Source organism: Bidens hawaiensis, unplaced genomic scaffold, assembly GCF_021521415.1.
Source record: "Bidens hawaiensis isolate Kalapana, Puna unplaced genomic scaffold, B.hawaiensis_p1.1 tig00040610_1, whole genome shotgun sequence".
NCBI classification, from domain to species: Eukaryota; Viridiplantae; Streptophyta; class Magnoliopsida; order Asterales; family Asteraceae; genus Bidens; species Bidens hawaiensis.
The window spans coordinates 56661-64569 of record NW_027497173.1 but is presented as its reverse complement, the minus strand read 5'-3'; the positions used below and the strand labels follow the sequence as shown (position 1 = coordinate 64569).

Genomic DNA, 7909 nt, shown 5'->3' with positions numbered 1-7909 from the left:
GTTTATATAAGTCTGCACTTTTTGAATACAATTTTTGTTCTTTCCAGCAAAGTTTCTAAAAACGTGAATAAACAATAGGGTTCATGTTTTTCCTATCCGGCCACACTGATAATAGTATTTGCGTTTTTGGGTTAAACGGGTTTTGTAATTTTGAGTGTGTTCGAGTTAGAGTCATGATTTTTGAATAAATATGTAGATAATGTTTGGGATTACCGATTGTCAGGTTGACAGGATTACCACCCCCAGTTTTTAGATCCCTCTCGTTCTATATTAAGACACATATTTATTCGAGATCAAGATCGACTTGTTAAAAGCTCGAATTAAGACGGGTATAATCGAGCTCGAACCCAAACTCAAGGCTAAAACGAGCTTGTTTATTATAATAGCCTGAGCCGGAGTTTCACTTATCGAGCTCGAGCAGGCTAACGAGATTAAGCAACCCGTTGTTTAACGTAATCGATACTGTCGTAATGCTCGGTTTTTTTACAAACATTCGGGTTTTACTCACTGAATAAGTACGTTAATTAATTAATTTATTTATTATTGTAATATGCTATACATGTGACATTACTTAATTTTCTTTAATTGGTTTTTTAATTTAAATATGTTAATATGATGTATCATTTTGTTAGGTTTAGTTTCGGTACCGTTACGCACGCCGTAAATACTAACTAAATTTGCGTTGATTAGCCACCACAATGCCCGGTTTTACTGCAATTTCACCGCACAACACGCTTGTAAATCACAAGTTCAATTTCTAACAGTGAACATGTTTAATAATGTCACTTTTTAAATCTGCCTTTTGATTTGAAAAAGCATTTTTGAAGAAACGCCTATCTAATAACCAACAGTTCATACAAGGATAGGCTAAACCTGCAAAACAGAAGCTCCGGCCTTTAGCCACGTTACTTAGGAATGGAGGCTTTTTGTAACCACCATTCGGTATGAGACTCATATGATAAGTTATAAAAGTTGTGAGTTATTAAGGCTTGGGGAAAAGGATGCATGATACCCAAGGAGGAGTTTTCCTTATATTTATAACCAAGCATGACAATGGATTGACGATTGGATGTGTGCCATGTGGAACATTTCTTCGGTCTTCACTCTCATGCAAACCATACGTTGTTATATGCATTCTCATGCCTGATATAACCGTTTATATGTTGTGGGCCCTCAAGTCTATTAATACATTTATAAATAGTTGATATAAAAGTTAACATTGTGTAAAAAATATATATTATGAAAAAAAGTAAAAATTCACTATAACAGTAAGTATTAAAATGTAGAATTGTTATTTGGGACCAAAGTTAAATGTGAACAAATATTAAATTACAAAAGTAGGGTATTGGGTGCTGGCTGGACACAAAACCTGTTCTCATTTACATTATTAAAGATGTGAACAAAATTTCTCTCTCTTTGTTTTTAAATAGGCCCCTTACCTGTCCTTTCGCCTATATAACTAACATAGCATTGAGTATTTTGCACCAACTCATTCTACACCAACTTCACAATGTCATCCGATAAAAACAATTCTGATGATCTCCAGTCACCTCTCCTCGCTCGTGTGGAAACACACACCACGACGGTTCATGGGAAGGTACCACTTGAGCTGCTCTCTGTCGACCAAATGTTAACTACATATTGGGGTGAGTTTGGGTTTTGGCAATTCTAGCATTTTGTTCTCACGTGTATGGCATGGGCACTTGATTCCATAAACACAATGGTTACGATTTTTGCTGATCGTGAACCTTGTTGGACATGTGAACCTGGTTCTGGATGTGTATGGGATTCGAACAAGGGCGTTTGTGGGCTTCAGCCAGGTTCCTGGCAATGGGACGATAGCGAAGGGTGGTCTACCGTGGCTGAGTGGGGACTGGTGTGTGGACAAAAGTACAAGGTTGGATTGGTTCAAGCTTTGTTCTTTTGTGGTGCCATGATAGGTAACAACCCTCGATCTATATCTTTAAGTTATGTTATTTTGTGGTTGCATGCAAAAGTTATAGACTTATGGTAATGTTAAAAGTTAAAACTTAGAGAGCTGGAGACTGGCCAACACTTACTCTGGCTCAATCTTAATAATACAAGTTGAGTCGAGTCAAGCCAGCTTGACTTTGTATTTAAGATAAAATATTATACAAGTTGAATTGAGGTGGAGAAGATTGAGTTCATATTGGACTCGTCAATTACTCGAGTTGAGGATCGATCGATCGAGTTGAGGTTTTAGTTTTTTTTAAAGCATAAAATATTACTCATTTGTTGGCAAATACATGGTTCGGCAAGTTGATTAAATTATTCTACTTAATTAAACCGTTCACTTTAATTTTTAATAACAAAGATTCATAACTACTATTTATAGATATATAGCGCATTTCACATGCTTTGGTAAATTTACTTTATTATTATTCTTCTTAATTAATTATTTCAATTTAGTTTTCAACAGGTAATTAGCTTCGTAACTTATCTTCAATTTATGATTTAATATATTATTTTGATATTTCAACTCAATACTTAGTTATTGTTTCATGATTATAACTTACTTCAAAACTTTTATACACTGAGTTTCAACTTGATATCTCAGTTGAGTTATTTTAATTCAAAACTTGTAATCAGGGCTTAATAGTTTGGAGCTTCACTTGCATTCAAGTAGGAACATCATTAGTTTGTCACTAGGTGTATATTTGGTATGAGAGCGAGGTTACCAATATTGTCATATTGTCATCCCTAACCAGGGTTGAGTTTTTATTACCTTAAACTATTATATTTATCTAATATCTTATTCAACATGCTCTTAAACATACGCTTATTGATTTAAATGTGTATTCTTATTTTGTAGGTAGCGGCATATTTGGTTACCTCTCTGATACCAAATTGGGAAGAAAAAGATCACTCACACTTGTATGCATCATGAGCATCAGTTTTTCTTTATTGACATCCATCTCTCCTAACTATTGGATATATGCTATCCCCAGTCTACTCACTGGCTTCTGCTCCGGTGGGTTTGGTGTTTGCGCCTTTGTCCTTGCCGTTGAACCCATAGGTCCCACCAAGCGTGGCTTGGCCGGCATGTCCACCTTCTATTTTTATTCAACTGGGATAGCTCTTCTCTCTGGAATAGCTTATATGTTTCAATCATGGCGTTTTTTGTATATTGCTTCTTCCATACCCTCCATCATCTTTCTTGTTTTCGTGCTCCCTTTCATCTCCGAATCCCCTCGTTGGTACCTCGTTCGAGGAAAACCCTATGAAGCCATGAAGATCATGCACAAGATTGCTAAAACCAATAGAAAAAATCTTCCTGAAAATGTGTACCTTGTCCTAGACAAGGAAGCCAAGAGTTGTGATCACAAGAGTATAGAAAATGAAGGAACCAAAGAAGTTGTCACTAGTTCAGTAATAGACGTGATCAAGTCACCATTAACAAGAAATCGTTTACTTCTTCTTATGGGAATCTACTTTGTAAGTGCGAGCGTGTACTACGGACTAAATTTAAATGCCACAAACCTAGAAACCAATACCTACATTAGTGTGCTGCTTAACTCCGCTTCAGAGATGCCAGCATATCTTCTGACCGGAATATTAATAAATAAGTTTGGAAGGAAGCCATTAGGAGTTGGAACACAGTGGTTCAGTGGGATATTTTGCCTTATAGGCAGCTTTATGGGAAGCCAAGGAAATTGGAAGATAATGAGAACAATGTGTGGAGTGTTGGGAATATTTGGAATGTCCGGGAGTTTTAACTTGTTATTTGTATACACGATGGAGTTGTTTCCGACAGTAGTGAGAACCGTGGCGCTTGGATCTGCAAGGCAAGTGGGACAAATAGGAGCCATTCTAATACCTTTCGTGGTAGTTATGGATGCTAGTATTTCGTTTATGGTGTTTGGGGCATGTGGAATTGTGGGTGGTATTCTTATATTTTTCTTGCCAGAAACATTAAACCAACCATTATATGACACAATGTATGGAGTGGAGGATGAAACAAACAAGTTGACAATGCTTGCATAAACAACATTGAAATGAAATACAACTATTGATTGATTATATACAGAAAGTTGTAGAATGAAAATTGAGTGTTCTATTTCATGGATAAAGAAGTAAAAGTTATATATATTGTGATCTTGATTACTACAAGCTTTGATTTTTCGTGTATAACCTTTTCATATTTTAACTTGTTGATATTTTATTTATCGTCATTGTCACTACTATGAAACGCAACACTAGTACAATTGAGATCAACATGTATCAACTTTAGCTCTTCAATCTTTTATATGTTAACCCAAAAAATCTTCTAAATGTTTGCACTTAAGCTATTTATTACCATTGACTTCACACAACTTCCTTCTCTGTTTTCTTCATTCTAGTTGAAGAGGTAGGTCCTAGCAGAGCCCAGTTATACCCGCAAGACTCACCTTGAAGAGGGACGTCTGCGCAAAGACCAACTGGTTCCGCAGGACCCACCATGCTCAGAGAGATGAAGACCTTACGCGCATACGCCAGCTGTTCCAGCAGGAAAAAGCCTCCCAATGGTGAAGTACCCCGCATGTTCCCGCAGCTGCGGATACAAGCCATCAGCGGAGGCTACCCGCACTAATAGTAAGGCTACACGCACAAGGCACTAACTCTCAATAATTCAGTAATGTCACCTGAAGAAGGAATGAGCAAGGCGGGAATACTCCCGCCCAAATGAGCCAGTCCGTACGCTTCTGGAGGATCTTTTGTACTATACCTGCCAATGTATGGACAAAATAGACAAGATCTGACCAAAGCAGCCCATGAACCAATCACAGGGTGACAGCTCACTGACAACAGTACGACGAGCAGCACGCTCTAGTACTTAATATCACTATCAGCCGCTGCCTACTCACCAACCCTTGTCGTGGCACGTACATAGCCTGCAGTTGGTGGAAAAGGAATAGTACACAGCCGGCCATGTCACTATCAGCCGCTGCCTACCCACCAACCACCAGCATGGCACGTGCGTAGCCCACAGTTGGTAGAAAAGGAATATTATACAGCTGGCTGTACCTGCTTGGAAACCTACCTTCGGCTATAAATACTCCAACACCTTGGAACGGTATGGATATCACATCTTATCATATACTATCTTATACCATCACATATCTTATCTGCTCTAGCTATTTCTCTTAATATACATTTATATTCAGAGCAATCTAGTCTGATTCTCACGCCGGAGGGTGGTCACAAGGAGGTACCCCCCCTTCTCAGTGACGAGCTCACGGTGTCTGTTTTGCAGGTCATCAGAAGAATAACCATCTTTTCCGGACCTAACCCTCGTGGGAAACATCTACTTGACCCTAAGATTATCCGTAATCTGCCGGGGTCACTTAGTGTTTCTTCATTGGCGCCATCCGTGCATAAAAGCTATAACTAATTCTTTTTCAGTTTTTTCCAAAACCTCTGGAAAGATGGTTAAGGTTACTCCGGTGCCAAAGCCAGCGAGTGACCAAGAAACCCCGGTAGCACATCCCCAGCTACTGGGGGGAACACCGGCGAGTACACAATTTTTACGAACACTACCCCGGTTACCCAAGCCGGGGCAAGTGCAGTAAACAATCCTTCACTGGGATTCACCGATACCCAGTTGGAGAGACAACAGACGAGGCTCCCCCGCCAAACACTTGATCAAGTTAAAGCGTGGGCGGAAGCAGGTCTGAAAGAGTTCCAAGCTGAGTTGGATGAACGTTTACGTTCACTCCAACAGGCTAATGACGAGTTCGGAAACACTCGACAACAGCTCAACATAAGCCATGAGTGCGAGTACTTGAATGATGATTGGGAGGAGTCCGACAGTGACGCAAACCCTCGCCATAGGGCGAAAGGGAAGCGCAAGGAAACGGACTTCCAACCAAGAAGGAATTTTGGAGAAATCTTCAAACAAAGGATCGCGGGGGGAAACCCACGTGACTTCTCCAAAACCTTTAGACCAACTGTTGCAAATGCGGGAACGTCCAAGTTTGCAAGGGACATTGCGGAAGCAATCTCCCCTAAGAGTGCCAAACAGATGTCCAACATCGGCACTTATGATGGTATATCCGACCCAGATGATCACTTGAACAGATTCATAGCGGGGGCAACCGTCAGCAACTGGACGGAACCCACGTGGTGTTATATGTTCCAGATGACGCTGGTTGGAGCGGCCAGGGCGTGGTTTGATCGTTTACCGGTCCACTACATCTATGATTGGGCGGACTTCCAACACAAGTTCAGCCAGCACTTCAGCCAACAGAGGAAATATACTGAAGAGCAGTGAACGATCCTCAACTGCGTTAGAGAAGAGGATGAATCTTTACTAGACTTCATCACTCGCTTCAACTCGAAAAAGCTGAGTCTGGGCACCATAAGCGAAGATCTTGTTCGCGCCGCTTTCATCCAGGGCGCCGAATACTCAGAGCCTATCCGCACGTTGACGGGTAAAGATGGCATGCCATCCACATGGGATGCCATCATGACGGCGGCCAAGTGCTTTGCCGAAACGGAGAAGCAACTGGGTAGGGATCTTCCCCAGAGTACAAACCTCTACACGCAGAGGACTAGAGAAAACAACGTCCGGACCGCCCGGCAAAACAAAAAGAGGAAGCTAGGTATTTGGCAGTCAAGGGTAAACTTTGACACCTCATCCAGCTCGCAGTAGGCGGAAGGGATAACACGCACCCATCAAGCCGAAACCCCTGGTGGACGCCACTCACCAAAAGCGTCACGGAGATATTTGCCACCGAAAAACTCCCATGGCCAAAAGCTCCAATGGTCCGGCAGCGACATAACGCGGATCAGAGCAAATCCTGTGACTTCCACGGGACAAAGGGTCACACCACTGAGGAGTGTATATCCTTGAGGGATATTGTTGAAACATTCGTCAAGGATGGAAAACTTACACACCTTGTGGCATCAATCAAGAATGGAGGGAAGAATGATAACCGATACAAAAGCAACGGACGAAAGCCCGTTGACATCAGCATCCACATGGTTCATAGTAACGTCAGAGGAAGAAAAAGACGAACGACGGAACCATGCGAGTGGAAGGAAGCTGAGGTGCGCTTCCCGCGAGTGCCAGGAGGACCCAGCAAAGAAGGCCCTATCGTCATCAAAAGCCAGCTGGGGCACTACATCACTTCCCGCACTCTTGCTGACAACGGCGCCTTGTCAACGGTTATGTACAGGCAGTTCTTCGACAAGCTAGACGACGAAGACAAGGAACGCCTGGAAACGGTCTACGCCTCGATGGAAGGGTTCGATGGCAGCACAAACACCCCCTGGGTATCCTATCTTTCCCCGTCATTCTCACAGACGGGAAACACTCCCGCACAGAAGACGTGGACTTTGTCGTAATAAGGAAGCCACACCACACATACGACATTCTCTTCGGGAGAGATGGGATGGCAAGATTCAATGCCGTGGTATCTTCAGTCCACGGCATGATGGGATGGCCAACAGCTGAGGGTGTAGCGATGATCACCGGTATTCCCCAGGTATACATCGCATCTGTCTCATCAAAACCCAAACCAAAGATGGCTAAACCAACCATCACCGAACTAGAAGAATGGGCCTTCAATGGCAAATACCCTGACCAGGCTGTTACCATTGGCCCAACAGTCACTGATCCTACGCGCACCTTACTCAAACGCTTACTATAGAAAAACGCTGACATCTTCGCCTGGACACCAGCTGACATGACTGATGTACCTCGAAGTAAGGCAAAGCATAAGCTCAAGTGTGACCCGACTTTTACGCCAGTCATACAAAAGTGCAGAGTATGGGGGCGGAACAAGCTAACGCGTGTAGAACCCAAGTCAAGGAACTCCTTGACGTGGGCATCGTACGCGTTAGCAGATATCAAACATGGGTTGCAAATCCCGTCATGGTACAGAAGTCTAACAAACAATGGCGCATG

The 7909-nt window shown here is 42.2% G+C and overlaps 1 pseudogene across 1 annotated transcript; it reads left to right on the top strand.

Annotated features, from left to right (window-relative positions):
- Window positions 1–1324: 1324 nt before the first annotated feature.
- Window positions 1325–4005, top strand: LOC143592217 (organic cation/carnitine transporter 4-like; annotated as a pseudogene). The gene is made up of 2 exons (XR_013145877.1): window positions 1325–1940; window positions 2834–4005. The product of XR_013145877.1 is annotated as an organic cation/carnitine transporter 4-like (transcript).
- Window positions 4006–7909: the final 3904 nt, after the last annotated feature.